Here is a 16,256-nt window from a genome sequence, read left to right on the forward strand (position 1 = left end):
TTTGCAATTGTACCTATATCTACAATAGCATTTTCTCTCTAAATAAATGACAAGATGAAAATGGCTTTCGATCATAAAGGAATTTTAGAAAATATATATACATTCTCCAAAATAGAAACTATATTTTCAGTAATATCTATATATAAATATATATATATATATATATATATATATATATATATATATATATATATATATGTCTCCGTACTTATGGTGACACCAACACAATGATTTCCGACCACCAAAGAATTTTAATATATTTATATATCTATGTATATATTTTTCAGAAAAGAGTATATACATTCTTTTATATAAATATAGTCATAAATACCAAATTTATTTATTTGATTTTAAAGGAAGGAAGCTTTGATTTCAAAATATATACTTTCTGTTATATAAATATTAAAAAAATATATATATATATACATATTCATGGGGTTCATGTATTATGTATTGATCAATATAAGAAAAAGGAATTTAGTCTACTTATTTTGTGTAGTTTATATAGAGTCACCTATACACATACTTTTAGTTGTCAACATAAGCATGCATATGGAGGATTCTATAAATTAATGCCCGCACCTCTTATAAGGAATTTTGAGTATTTTGGACCCGATTGGAGTTCTCTTGCATATATATGGCTGATGTGATATAAACTGACTATCTGAATTGTTTTAATTCTAGAAAGAAGAAACCAAGAAAGATGCCACCAAGGAGAAGAGGACGACCCCGAATAAACCGTGCCCCAACCCCTGAGGAAGAACAAAGTGAGAACGCACATACCCAACAACCAAGCCAAGAAAATAACCCTGAAGGAGAACCCCGTAGAAATGACAATGACCCTGCAGCAATTCTACTTGAGTTTCTACGACAACACACTCAGAACCCTCCACCTGAGCCGAGAGCACCCCCGGAAAGACAGCCTAACCCTACTGTCACTTTCAAATCTTTCAAGACACTGAATCCCCCCGAATTTAAGGGAACTACTGACCCTGTAGAGGCCCGAGTGTGGCTTAGAGAAATTGAGAAGTACTTTGAAATAGTAGGAGTGGAGGAGGATAAGAAGACGATATTTGCGGCTTTTATGCTCAAGGGTGAAGCCAACTACTGGTGGGAAGCAAAGAGAGGAATGGAAGGCACGGCAACAATTCCGTGGGACCGATTCACTCATCTATTCCTTGAAAAGTATTACCCGAAGCACTTGGAAAAGCAGATGGAGATTAAGTTTTTGGAACTGAAGCAAGGAAACATGTCGGTGGCGGAATATGAGAATAAGTTTTCGGAACTTTCTCGATTTGTACCTCATTATGTGGACACAGAAGAGAAGAGAGCATGGCGATTCCAGCAAGGGCTGAAACCCTGGATTCAAAATAAGGTGGCGATACTAGAGATTACAACTTATGCAACTATGGTGCAAAAGGCAACAATTGTGGAAAATGGATCTGAGCTGTATTCTAAGGACAAGGGAGGAATAAAGAGGAAGTTCTCAGGAGAAGCTGAAGGTAGTGGAAGAAGGTTTGATGGTAACAAAGGAAAGAATGTATTTGTGAAGAGAGACAACCAGAAGGGTAATAGTCAAAGGTTTGGGAATCGAAACAATCGAGATGGGGGAGCTAGATACCGATCCCCTCATACTGCCAACATGATTAAAGGAAGGCCCCCAGCACCTGAATGTAAGACTTGTGGACGAAGACACGGAGGACAATGCAGACAGGAGAATGTGGTTTGTTATGTGTGTGGAAAGAAGGGGCATTATGCGACTGGATGTAAGGAAAAGGGAGTTACATGTTTCTCGTGTGGAAAGAGAGGGCACTATGCAAAGGATTGCCGACAAGCTGGTAAAGAGAGCACCACTCCCAGACTTATGGCACCACCACCAAAAGACAACAGCGAGCGGAACAACAACGCCACTGGTAGCAAGCCCACTAGTCGTTCTTTCAATATGTCTATCAAAGAGGCCATTGTGGACAATGATGTGATTTCAGGTACGCTTCTAGTAAATTCTGTGAATGCATGTGTGTTAGTTGATTCGGGAGCCACTAGATCTTTTATATCAGAACGTCTCTTAACTAAATTGAGATTGGAACCACAACGATTAAAAGAAGAAATGATGATAGAAATTGCAAATCAAGAAGTAATACCTGTGAACCAAGTGTGTCCTAGTTGTACGATAGAGATTCAAGGAAGACTTTTCGAAGCGGACCTTATTCCTTTTAGACTTGGAGAGTTTGATGTGATTCTAGGAATGGATTGGCTAGCCCGTTACGAAGCGCAGATCAATTGTAAGACGAAGAGAGTTAGTTTAAAAGCCAACGACAACAAGAGGATAACCTTACGAGGTCAGAAACAAAATCGCAAGCTGTTAACTATGGCTCAAGTCACCAGAATGCTTCGCCAAGGGTGTCAGGCTTATTTAGCTCATGTAGTAGATACCGAAAAGCCTACGCCTAAGTTAGAAGAGATTCCCGTAGTGAACAAATTTGTCGATGTATTTCCCGAGGAACTGCCAGGATTACCCCCTGATAGGGAAGTTGAGTTCACCATAGAATTGGCACCAGGAACCGCACCAGTTTCCAAAGCTCCTTATAGGATGGCCCCTGTAGAGATGAAAGAGCTAGCTATCCAACTTCAAGATTTGTTAGACAAAGGAGTGATTCGACCCAGTGTGTCGCCGTGGGGAGCACCAGTGCTATTCGTCAAGAAGAAAGATGGGACTATGAGGTTGTGTATCGATTATCGAGAACTGAACAAGCTGACCATTAAGAATAAGTACCCCTTACCCCGTATTGACGATTTATTTGATCAACTGAAGGGAGCGTCTTGTTTTTCAAAGATTGATTTGAGGTCAGGTTATCACCAGTTGAAAATCAGAGAAGAAGATGTGCCTAAAACAGCATTTAGAACAAGGTACGGACACTATGAGTTTCTGGTGATGCCATTTGGACTAACCAACGCACCAGCTGCTTTTATGGACCTAATGAATCGAGTATTCAAGAAATATCTGGATAAGTGTGTAATAGTGTTTATTGATGATATCTTGATATATTCAAAGACCCCTGATGAACACGCAGAACATTTGAGATTGGCTCTGGAGATTTTGAGGAAGGAAAGGTTATATGCCAAGTTTACGAAATGTGAGTTTTGGTTGGATAAGGTACAGTTTTTGGGACATATTGTGAGCAGTGAAGGAATCTCAGTGGATCCTGCTAAAGTAGAAGCGGTGGCAAATTGGGAGCAACCAAAGACGCCCACAGAAGTGCGAAGTTTCTTAGGTCTAGCTGGATACTATAGACGATTTGTACAAGATTTTTCTAAGATAGCCGCGCCTTTAACCAGACTTACTCGAAAGAATGAGAAATTTGAATGGACTCCTAAATGTGAGGAGAGTTTTCAAGAATTGAAGAAACGCTTGATTTCTGCGCCAGTGCTAACCTTGCCAGATGAAACCGGTAATTTTGTGATCTTTAGTGACGCTTCTCATAAGGGACTTGGGTGTGTTCTAATGCAACACGGGAAAGTAATTGCATATGCTTCCCGGCAATTGAAAGATTATGAAACAAGATATCCTACCCATGACTTGGAGTTAGCGGCAATAGTCTTTGCACTTAAGATTTGGAGGCATTATTTATACGGAGAGAAGTGTGAAATTTACACGGACCATAAAAGCTTAAAGTACATTTTCACGCAGAAAGAACTGAATATGAGACAGAGGAGATGGCTAGAGCTGATAAAGGATTATGATTGCACTATTAATTATCATCCAGGGAAGGCGAATGTAGTTGCTGATGCTCTAAGCCGAAAAGAGAAGTTGAAGTTACTAGTGTCGTCAGAAGAATTGATTCGAGAGATGGAGAAGTTGGAGATTGAAGTGAAGATTCCAATGCAAACTCGAGAAAGAAACTATGAGATCCAAGTACAACCCGAAATACTCGAGAAGATTCGAAGAAGCCAAGAGATGATGATAGAGAAGAACAAAGAAGAATTAACAGGAGAAGAGATTTCATGTCAGAAGGATGATAAGGGAGTTAGAAGGTTCACATCTCGTATTTGGATTCCAAACATACCAGAATTAAAAGAGGAGATCATGCATGAGGCTCACAATTCTAGATACTCAATCCACCCCGGAAGTACCAAGATGTATCAAGATATTAAAGGGAACTTTTGGTGGCCTAATATGAAGCGTGAAATCGCTGATTGGGTAAGTAGATGTCTAACGTGTCAGAAGATTAAAGCAGAACATCAAAGACCGAGCGGATTGCTACAACCCTTAGAGATCCCCGAATGGAAGTGGGAACATGTGACTATGGATTTCATTGTAGGTTTACCAAAGTCAAAGACGAATCACGACGCGATATGGGTAATAGTTGATAGATTAACAAAGTCCGCACATTTCCTGCCGATCAACGAGAGGTATACTATTGAGAGATTGGTAAATCTATACTTAAAAGAGATTGTAGTAAGACATGGAGTTCCGGTATCAATCGTATCGGATCGTGATGCACGATTTACTTCAAGATTCTGGAAAAGTTTTCAAGAGTGTTTAGGCACCAGGCTGAACTTGAGCACTGCTTATCACCCTCAAACAGATGGACAGAGTGAAAGGACCATTCAGACAATAGAGGATATGTTGAGAGCATGTGTTTTAGACTTTAGGGGGAACTGGGATGACCATTTGCCATTGGTAGAGTTCGCGTACAACAATAGTTATCACGCAAGCATAGGCATGGCACCGTATGAAGCCCTATATGGCCGAAAATGTAGATCACCTATCTGTTGGGAAGAAGTCGGAGAGAGAAAGATTTATGGCCCGGAGTTGGTTGAGCAAACTAAGCAATCTATAGAGACGATCAAGAAGAGACTGACAGCTGCACAAGACCGACAAAGAAAATACGCCAATTTGGGAAGAAAGAATAAAGAATTTGAAGTAGGAGAGAAGGTTTTACTAAAGATATCGCCCTGGAAAGGAGTTATGAGATTCGGGAAAAAGGGGAAACTGAGTCCCAGATACATAGGACCCTTTGAGATTTTAAGAAGAGTGGGAAATGTTTCGTATCAACTAGCATTACCACCCGATCTACAGTATATACACGATGTCTTTCATATTTCAGTTCTAAAAACGTACAAGCCCGACAACCGACATGTGTTAGCTTATGAACCCATTAACGTTGAACCGGATTTGACCTACGAGGAGCAGCCAATAAAGATCATAGACCCCAAGATTAAGGAATTGAGGAATAAAAGTGTAAAGATGGTGAAGGTGGTGTGGAAGAACCATTTGATCGAAGAGGCCACTTGGGAGCCAGAATTTGAAATGCGAAAGAATTATCCATCTCTCTTCCCTGAAAGCGTCGATTCCGGGGACGGAATCCTTTAAGGGGGGAAGAATGTAACACCCGTCAAAATTTTGGGTATGTTAAAAGTTTTATCTTCTAAAATATATTGATTTTGTGATTTAAGTATCTGAGAATTTGATTTATAGTTATATAAATAATCGATAGTGGCCGGTAAATTTGCACCGCTCTAGAAAAGCTACATAAATAGAATTTTAGATGGCCACGAATTATTTAAGTAAATTTTATGATAGTAACGAGTGCCAAATGAATAATAAATAATTGGGAGCGGATATTCTATACAAATACAAATTCCGCTATTTTAAATAAATGTATAGATATATATCGTGGTATGAGAATATTTTGTGAGTTATAAAATATATTCATATACAATTATATATATGAGTATTAATTTAATTAAGGGCCCAACAATTTATGAGCTTACCAGATTATTTATTAATAGGGCGCCAGTGTGTAAAATAAATATAAAAAGTAGATGTTTTGGAAGGTGAAGTATTTTGTGTGAGAATATAAAATAGAATTTAAAATATTTAAGTAGTAGGCTCAAAATGTTAATTAAATTGAAATAAGGAGAAAATGATTTAATTAATAAAATAGTAAAAGATATTTTGGAGGATAGTAGATATTTGGAGTAGAGAAGATATTTTGAGGAGAAATAGTATTAAATTTGTAATCTTTTGGTGGAAGCCTCAAGATTTAACTAATTAAATAAAATGAAAATAAAAGATATTTGTAAGTGAAAAGATCTCCTAGCAATGGAGATATTTTGGTGAGAAAATATTATAAAATTATAAGATCTTCTAGTGGAAGCCTCTAGAGAATTAATAAATTAAAATAAAATTATTAGAAGTGTTAAGAGTAACTAAAAAAGGGGAAGCTTGCATTTGGTGTGTATTAGAGAGAGAAAGAGGCAAAAGAGAAAAAAAAAAGAAAAAGGTTTTGAGTGAGAAGGGGAGAAGATTTGTGCAAGGATTCAAAGGCTTGGAGTTATTAAGAATAAAGATTTGATTTTTAAAGCAAGACCAGGCTACAAAAAGGTAAGATTCTTGAGCATTTAAGTTCTTTTGTATATTTGGATATAAAATAAGAAGTGATCTGGTAGTAGATACGTATGTGTTAGAGGTTGCTTTAAATACACCCAAGAAAGTAGGTGGGGTTTGAATATTCTTGTACTGTTGTTGTTTATTTTAAATTATTACCATATTCATATGTGTATAGCCACTGTAAATTTTAGGAGTAATATTTGTAGGGTCAAAACATGTTAATCAACTATAACAAGATCTGTGAACATATTAGCAGATTATATATTTGTTATTTTGTTTAGTTGCTGTGAAATATCATGTGTATGTTTATGTATACGACTAAAACCAAACTAGGGTTTATACTTGATTTGGGGGCTTAGCAAACTGAATCTGTTGGTTGCTTGTTGATTGGGAGAATAAGGAGCTTAGAAGGAGAGTGGATCGGAAGTGGGGGAGACGCGGCCGGAGCGCGCCACGAGCGTCGCCGGCGACGGCTCCGGGCGGTGGTTTTGAAGCCATTACGGTGGCAGATTGCGTGGGAGGAAAGGGAATTGAAGGAGGAGGCTGGTTTATTTTGTTGGCTTGTATGTGTGCGTGTGTCTGAGCGTGTGTGTGTCGAGGTCGCCGGAGAAGGCGAAGAGTCGCCACCCCCGCTGGTGGCGACGGGAAGGCGCGGAACAACGCTCGGAGAGGAGCAGCGAGGCGAGAGAGATAAGAGAGGGAAAGAGAAGAGAGAGAGAGGAGAGTAGAGTTTCGGGGTTTGGCCGGAAAATGGAAAGGAGGCTGAGTTTCTCAAAAATAAATGGAGGGATGCATAGATCGGGATTCGGGGAGTTGATTCATGGTGGTTGCGCGCGATTTGCAGGCCGCCGGAAAGTTGCCGGACGGTGGCTGCCGGCGGCAGCCATGGATGGAGGCTTGGTGAAGAAGATGGAGCTTGGGGAGGAGATGAGGGCAATCCAGTAAATAATCTAATCAGATTTAATTAATAAGAGATAATAAAAGAGGGATTATAAAATATTAAAATATTATAACAATTAAAAGAAAAATCTGATTGGTGAGGGAGTTAGGAAATAAAAGAATTAAAGTTAGTGTAAAGAGGGGAGGAGTGATTTAAGGGACAATACTTAAAATAAAGAATCAAATAATAAATAAATTGTAGGAATATAAGTGTAATAGATTTATTAGTGAGAATAAAATTAATAGTTGGTTGGACGAATAAATTAAGAATGAAATTAGATTGGTTTTTGATTAAAAAGAGATATGGTAGATTTTAATATTAAACACAATTATATGACCCAAGTGACAAATCTTATATTTAAGGATAAAAAAAAAATTAATGAGATTAAATCATTCTAGTAACTGGAATAAATATGGAATGATTTAGAGTCAACATGAATATTCTAAGAAGAATATAAATAATGGTTACTTAATGTGAAGATTTACTAGTATGATTAATTTTGATGATATGAATTATTTATAATTTGAATGATGACAAGAGCCGTCGAGAATATTTTAAATAGACAAGGAATATTTTATAAGGAGATTTAATTTTTATAAATTTATTTTGGGAGCCTTATTATATGAATCAAAATCAAATATTTGGTCGCCATGCTAATATTTGAATAATACGATAATTAAAGTTGAATTGTGTGAATATTGGACTAAATATTATTATTTTATTTGCGTGAATATTTTAGAAAGGATTACTCCTGCATAAATTTCTTTTGGCAAAGGTGGGCCAGAAAATTGTAAAGTATTTAAGCGGTATCGAGGCAAGTACTTCTTACCCTATATTCTCTTTATTATTTTTGTTGAATTATTTTTGTACATTTATAATTTTATTATTCATGATTTCTGCCCGACTTAGCTTATATTTTATTCATTATTCCTTATGAGCAACTAGAATCAGAAATCAGAATTTTGCGTAAATAAGGTTGTTTCTCTTTGTTCGGAAGCAACCATTTATTTATTATATAAATTAGGATTATTTTCCCTTCTTCGGAAATAATCACTTTAATTAATTCAATGGTCGATATATTGTTCATATCGACTACCTTCGCCCCTATTGAACGAGACCCGCTAGATTCCTTGTTCGAATCTAGGATTTTGTGATCACTTTCATCATTTAATTTTATTCGAAAGTCTTAAATCCGGAGGTTGTTATTCTCACTGGTCAACGTGGCTTGTGATCCACGGTGTTTATTTATGAATGAGATTTTGGTCCCAAGTGAGGACTTTTACGAATACGGGGAACGTCGGAAGAGTTCGACGATGGCCTCAGAGATTATTCGTTATGCTAGCTAAAGAGGATAGGGCGTGCTTATCTCGAGCCGTGATCGGGTGAGGATAAGTTGCGCAGGAGAACGGTACTCGGCGGTAGTTGATCGCATCGCTGCTGTATCGGGGCGGATTTGACCAGTTCTCAGTAATTAAAGTTCTTTTTGGATTTTCATATCGAGATATGTGGATTTATTGAGATCTTTCTGAATGTGTGTTTCATTGTTTAAATTAATTCAGATATATTGAATATATCGTCTGTACCATGTCTTGTGAAAATCCTGTGACAGATTTTACTTGCTGAGCCATTAAGAGCTCACTTCTTGCTATTATATATTTTTACTCAACAGTTAAGAATGAGGATGATGACCCGAGCCTACAATCGAGGCAGAGAAAAGGAAAGGAGCATGCACATGGCGGGAGCAATTTCCGAGGATGCACCTGAACCTCGTAGCTAGTTATTATATTTAAATAAATACTGTATAACTTTTAAGTACTATGAAGTCCTGCGTGACTAGACTTTTGGGATATGTACGTTGTGGAGATGATCCAAGGACTTGTGGATTGGTACCCACTGAACTTATATTATGGCTCTATATTATATTAACGTATGTTTGCAGGTTGCGAAGCTTGGTACCGTAACGTCCTAAATTCACGAAAGGGTGAGTTTGGGGTCGTTACACTTATTCAATCCTATCACAAATGCTTTTGATCTTGTTGGGTATAGTGATGCAGATTATGCAGGTAGTCAAACTGATAGAAAAAGTACAAGTGGTGTTTGTGCATTTTTGGGTTAAAGCTTAGTTTCTTGGTTAAGCAAGAAGCAAACTTCAGTTGCTCTATCTACAGCTGAGGGGGAGTATTTAGCAGCTGGTAGCTGTTGCTCTCAAATGCTATGGATGAGACAACAATTGAAGGACTTTGGAATCAAATGCAAGCAAACTCCTATCTTTTGTGACAACACAAGTACAATCAATATTTCAGAAAATCCAGTCAATCATTCAAGGACAAAACACATTGATGTTCGACATCATTTTCTGAGAGACAATGTTGCAAAGGGTGCTGTTAAGCTGATTTTTGTGGCTACAGCAGATCAGCTAGCTGACATCTTCACAAAACATCTTCCTGAAGAACGCTATGTCGTGCTGAGAAGGGAATTGGGTATGTGTGATGTGCAGTCAGCAAGCTAATAAGCTTGGTCCGGGTACTATCAGCTTACTCTCTGTGCTTTACATTTTGTTAATTATTTTTGCATGAGGGTTATTTCAAGAGTTTCTTGTTAATTTCACTTCATAAATTAACTATCCGTTATGTGAAGGTTAACATGATTTTATGTGTTGAATATTCTTACGTGATTTTGTGCTAATCTATGTGATTTATGGTTGATGTTTTAGAATTCAAATTTTATCTGTTGCTATATAAGTGGAACTGAGATTAGATTTGTTATTAGATTTTATCTTAATTATTTCACAATGCAGTATTTAAATAAAGTCGGTTTCGTTAATAAAATTCCTAAAATAAATCCCCCGATAATGATTCAAAAAGGTTTAAAGTCTATCCTTTCCCCGAGTCTTTATCACTTCTTCTTTAAAAGCGCCCCCGAACCTAGGGTTTCATCAATATTTTTCAACCGATACACATTCTTCGCCATTGCTACGATTGGAGCTCGAGTTGCCATGAGGATGAAGACGAGAGCTAATATCAAGGGTCACACCCATATTTCTAAGAAGCGGGCTTTGGTTGATGAAGATGATCTTGAGGAGATTGTAGCGCCGGTCGATGTTGAAAGCGGCGATGAACAATCAGGGGTTTTGCGGTCTGGTCTCGAGAAATCTGGAAAGAAGCGAGTGAAGTCTGAAGAAAAGGGTGAGGGTTCTGATTTCGCTAGTCGAAAGGTCATCTTGGGGAAACCCTTGTCTGGTAAGGCCTTTCACTCTTGTGGTGTGGTTAAGCTATTTTCTGCTCTTGGATTTGAATCTTTTCTTGTGGATTTACCAAAAATCTGTTATCCATTTCATGTTCGGGAATTTTATGGGAACTTAACTGAAATTGAATCGGGTCAGGTTGTGTCTTTTGTCAATGATACTAAGATCACGTTATCACCTCTGTTTTTGAATGCTATCTTAAAAACCCCTCCCTCCCCTGTGTCTATTTTTACTAAAAGAGGGTTTAAGGATGTTGAGGGTTTGTCTAGGAAGGAACAATTTACTTTGATTACTGGAGTAGAGTGTGCTACTGATATTACTTATCCATCTACTACCTCTATTCTACCACTTGCTCATGCACTGTTTAAAGTTTCTATTGAGAATGTAAGTCCTAGGATGGGTACTCGTTCTAATCTGTCTGCACAAGATATGGTGATTGTTTCTATGTTGTTATCTGGGAAACAATTTGATATGGCTGATTTAATTCTGAAAACTATGATGAATGTTGTGGATGGGAAGTCATCAACTGGACTCCCATATGGTTTGTTGCTTACTCGGGTGTTTGAATGGTTTGGTGTGAATTTTGATGGGGCTGAGAGTATTCAGGCTAAGGAGTTTCTGGATCTTAAGTGTCTTGCTCAGTCTAATTTGAAGCTTGAGAAGGATGGGACTCTGTCCACTGTTGAGGTTCTTTTGTCACCACCACCTCTAGTTCCATCTCAGTCTGCTGGTGTTGATTTGGGTATTTCTGCTAAAGAAATTCTGGATTACATGGAGGAATTGCGAGCAAATCATAAGCAGTTGGTGGACGGGCAAAAAAAGCTTTCTGAACAGATGGAAGAGTTGTCGAATCAGTTTCAATTCTGGAAGGATATTGTCTTTGGAGGCAAGACTGGGAACTCTCCTGAGAAGTGTAGCTCTGGGAGCTTCGTTTATGAGCTTCGTAGGAGGATGTTTGGTTCTGCCGGTTCGTCTGATGTCAAATTTGCTTTCACTTCTGAGGATGATGCCACTGATAGTCCTAGGCCACGAACAGCTCTTGATGCGCTTAAGGAGGCTGCTGGAACGGTTACTCTTGATGCTGCTGGGAATGTCAATGTAGCGGAGGCTCTTGCGGCGGTGGCTGCAAAGGAGAAAGCTGATAAGGACGATGAAGAAGTTTGATTTTCTCACCTTTTAGATGATTAAGGGGGAGAACAATTTAGGAACTTTTAATAATAAAACTTGTGTGTGCTTAAATGTTTAAGTGCTAACTTCTTATGGCCCTATGTGTTTCAGACTGAGTTGTTAAGTTGTTTGAATCTGTTGGTTACCAGGTGGTTTATCCTGGTTAGGATTTGTTTTGGATGCTTATCTGTATCCAGGTGGTTTATCCTGGTCAGATGTCTAGTTTATTTATCTATGCTTGGTTTGATATATCAACTGCTTTGCATGAAATATTTGTTATATCTGATTTATGTGCTGAATTGATATATGTGCTAAGTTTTAATGATATTAGATTGTTGTATTCAGGGGGAGTATTATTACTTTTCCTAAATATGGTGTAATCATCAAAAAGGGGAAGATTGATACTCTCAAGGTTTTGATGATCACACTGCCAGCAAGCTAATAGCATAAAATTGGTGCTTGTTAGCGAGCTATCAAAGTGATATATGCATGTGCTAACAGCTTGATAAGTTTCAGTGTTATGTTCAACTGTCAGCAAGCTTACAGGTTATTATCCAGGCTTATCAGCAAGCTCACAGCGTGAACAGAATAACAAACAGATAAGGATTGAAGTCGAAAAGCAAGGAGATTTATTAGGAATCGATTTGTAAGGACTTTAATATTTATATATGACTTATATAAATATTAGAGCTCAGTTTTAAATCAGTATTTCAAACAAAAACGATTTCCTAACTTATAGGAGTTTTTATCTCTTATTCGATCTTATCTAAAACAACTCCTATCCTATTTCAAATTATGGTTTTTATATAAACGTTTTTACTGAGATATATTCACAACGTTTTGACGCTTTTTACTCAGTAAACTTCACAAGATTAAACGTTCAAATTGGGAACAAATTATGCGTGAGTTCGGTTGGAACAAGAACGTTTGAATTTGTTAGCAAATTGACCGTTGGATCTTTGTGTATATATACTTGAGTGTGGTTTCCGTTTTAAATAACAAGAACACACTTCAAGCTTCTGAAGTACAACACACTTACATTGCAAAATCTTTTCTTTGAGCTCTAGTGCTTATATTTGATTATATATCTATATTGAGTTCATAGTTTCGGTTGTATTACACTCACACATTGTATTGTTCAAAGTGTAAAGTTTTGTTGCTGTGTATCGAGCTTGTGAAACAAGGGAACAAGGGGACTAGTTAGCTAGAAGAGTATACTTGGGAAGTATAGGTCTTGGAGAGCTTTTGGTTCGTGGTTCAGGGGTTTCAGCAAGCTGATAACAGGAACAAGGGTTAAAGGGAGTTATATTATTGAATCATTGTAATTGTTTACATTATTGATTAATAATATAATCTCTTACCAATTGGTAGGGGACCAGGACGTAGACCATTAGGGTTAGGGGTCGAACCTGGCTAAAATTCTCTGTGTTGCTAGCTTACTGATTATATCTGTTTTGCATTGCATCTGCATTGTTAGCTAGCTGACTGTCTACTCTGATAATTAACAGCAAGCTGTCTGTGACAGTATAACTATTCGGTAACATTAAAAATCGGTCATATTAGCCATAACACCTATTCACCCCCCTCTAGGTGTCTAATTTCAATTCCAGACTCGTTTGAAGTTGAAAACAACTTGTAGCTTCATTTCTGGTTGTTTGAAATTGGAATCAAATTGTAGTATTATTTTTTATTCGTTTGAGCTTTTGAACCACTTGGAGCTTCATTATTGACTAGATTGAAGTTGGAAACAACTTGCAGCTTAATTCCAGACTCATTTGAAGTTGAAAACAACTTGTAGTTTCATTTTTGGTTGTTTGAAATTGGAATCAACTCGTAGTTTCATTCTTGACTCATTTGAGCTTGGAATCAACTTGTAGCTTTATTATTGACTAGATTGAAGTTGGAAACAACTTGTAGCTTCATTCCAGACTCGTTTGAAGTTGAAAACAACTTGTAGTTGCATTTTTGGTTGTTTGAAATTGGAATCAAATTGTAGTTTTATTTTAGATTCGTTTGAGCTTGTAAACCACTAGGAGCTTCATTATTGACTAGATTGAAGTTGGAAACAACTTGCAGCTTAATTCCAGACTCATTTGAAGTTGAAAACAACTTGTAGTTTAATTTTTGGTTGTTTGAAATTGGAGTCAACTTGTAGTTTCATTCTTGACTCGTTTGAGCTTGGAATCAACTTGTAGATTTATTATTGACTAGATTGAAGTTGGAAACAACTTGTAGCTTCATTCCAGACTCGTTTGAAGTTTGAAACAACTTGTAGCTTCATTTTTGGTTGTTTAAAATTGGGATCAACTTGTAGTATTATTTTTGACTCGTTTGAGCTTGTAAACCACTTGGAGCTTCATTATTGACCTCATTGAAGTTGGAAACAAGTTATAGTTTAATTCCAAACTCGTTTGAAATTGAAAACAACTTGTAGCTTCTTTTAGGGTTGTTTGAAATTGGAATCAACTTGTAGTTTCATTCTTGATTCGTCTGAGCTTGTAAACCACTTGGAGCTTCATTATTGACTAGATTGAAGTTGGAAACAACTTGAAGCTTAATTCCAGACTCATTTGAAGTTGAAAACAATTTGTAGTTTCATTTTCGGTTGTTTGAAATTGGAATCAACTTGTAGTTTCATTCTTGACTCGTTTGTGCACGGAAATAATTTTTAGCTTCATTATCGACTAGATTGAAGTTGCAAACAACTTGTAGATTCATTCCAGACTCGTTTGAAGTTGAAAACAACTTGTAGCTTCATTTTTGGTTGTTTGAAATTGGAATCAAATTGTAGTATTATTTTTGATTCGTTTGAGCTTGTAAACCACTTGGAGCTTCATTATTGACTAGATTGAAGTTGGAAACAACTTGCAGCTTAATTCGAGACCCCTTTGAAGTTGAAAACAACTTGTAGTTTCATTTTTGGTTGTTTGAAATTGGAATCAACTTATAGTTTCATTCTTGACTCGTTTGAGCTTGAAATCAATTTGTAGCTTTATTATTGACTAGATTGAAGTTGGAAACAACTTGTAGCTTCATTCCAGACTCGTTTGAAGTTGAAAACAAATTGTAGTGTCATTTTTGGTTGTTTGAAATTGGAATCAACTTGTAGTTTCATTCTTGACTCGTTTGAGCTTGAAAACAACTTGTAGCTTTATTATTGACTAGATTGAAGTTGGAAACAACTTGTAGCTTCATTCCAGACTCGTTTGAAACTGAAAATTACTTGTAGCTTCATTTTCGGTTGTTTGAAATTGGAATCAACTTGTAGTTTCATTCTTGACTCGTTTGTGGACGGAAACAATTTTTAGCTTCATTATCGACTAGATTAAAGTTGGAAACAACTTGTAGATTCATTCCAGACTCATTTGAAGTTGAAAACGACTTGTAGCTTCATTTCTGATTGTTTGAAGTTGGAATCAAATTGTAGTATTATTTTTGATTCGTTTGACCTTGTAAACCACTTGGAGCTTCATTATTGACTAGATTGAAGTTGGAAACAACTTGCAGCTTAATTCGAGACCCATTTGAAGTTGAAAACAACTTGTAGTTTCATTTTTGGTTGTTTGAAATTGGAATCAACTTGTAGTTTCATTCTTGACTCGTTTGAGTTTGAAATAAATTTGTAGCTTTATTATTGACTAGATTGAAGTTGGAAACAACTTGGAGCTTCATTCCAGACTCCTTTGAAGTTGAAAACAACTTGTAGTTTCATTTTTGGTTGTTTGAAATTGGAATTAACTTGTAGTTTCATTCTTGACTCATTTGAGCTTGGAATCAACTTGTAGCTTTATTATTGACTAGATTGAAGTTGGAAACAACTTGTAGCTCCATTCCAGACTCGTTTGAAGTTGAAAACAACTTGTAGCTTCATTTTTGGTTGTTGGAAATTGGAATCAAATTGTAGTTTTATTTTGATTCGGTTGAGCTTGTAAACCACTTGGAGCTTCATTATTGACTAGATTGATGTTGGAAACAACTTGCAGCTTAATTCCAGACTCATTTGAAGTTGAAAACAACTTGTAGTTTCCTTTTTGGTTGTTTGAAATTGGAATCAACTTGTAGTTTCATTCTTGACTCGTTTGAGCTTGGAATCAACTTGTAGCTTTATTATTGACTAGATTGAAGTTGGAAACAACTTGTAGATTCATTCGAGACTCGTTTGAAGTTGAAAACAACTTGTAGTTTCATTTTTGGTTGTTTGAAATTGGAATCAACTTGTAGTTTAATTTTTGACTCGTTTGAGCTTGAAAACAACTTGTAGCATTATTATTGACTAGATTGAAGTTGGAAACAACTTGTAGCTTCATTCCAGAGTCGTTTGAAACTGAAAATTACTTGTAGCTTCATTTTCGGTTGTTTGAAATTGAAATCAACTTGTAGTTTCATTCTTGACTCGTTTGTGCACGGAAATAATTTTTAGCTTCATTATCGACTAGATTAAAGTTGGAAACAACTTGTAGATTCATTCCAGACTCATTTGAAGTTGAAAACGACTTGTAGCTTCATTTCTG

The 16,256-nt window shown here is 36.8% G+C and overlaps 1 long non-coding RNA gene across 1 annotated transcript; it reads left to right on the plus strand.

Annotated features, from left to right (window-relative positions):
* Positions 1-6,300: 6,300 nt before the first annotated feature.
* LOC135151123 (uncharacterized) lies at positions 6,301-9,275 on the plus strand. The gene is made up of 2 exons (XR_010289629.1): positions 6,301-6,388; positions 9,004-9,275. It is a non-coding gene; the product is annotated as an uncharacterized LOC135151123 (long non-coding RNA).
* The last annotated feature ends 6,981 nt before the right edge of the window (positions 9,276-16,256 follow it).

The sequence above is a fragment of the Daucus carota genome, chromosome 1, assembly GCF_001625215.2.
Source record: "Daucus carota subsp. sativus chromosome 1, DH1 v3.0, whole genome shotgun sequence".
Lineage (NCBI taxonomy): Eukaryota > Viridiplantae > Streptophyta > Magnoliopsida > Apiales > Apiaceae > Daucus > Daucus carota.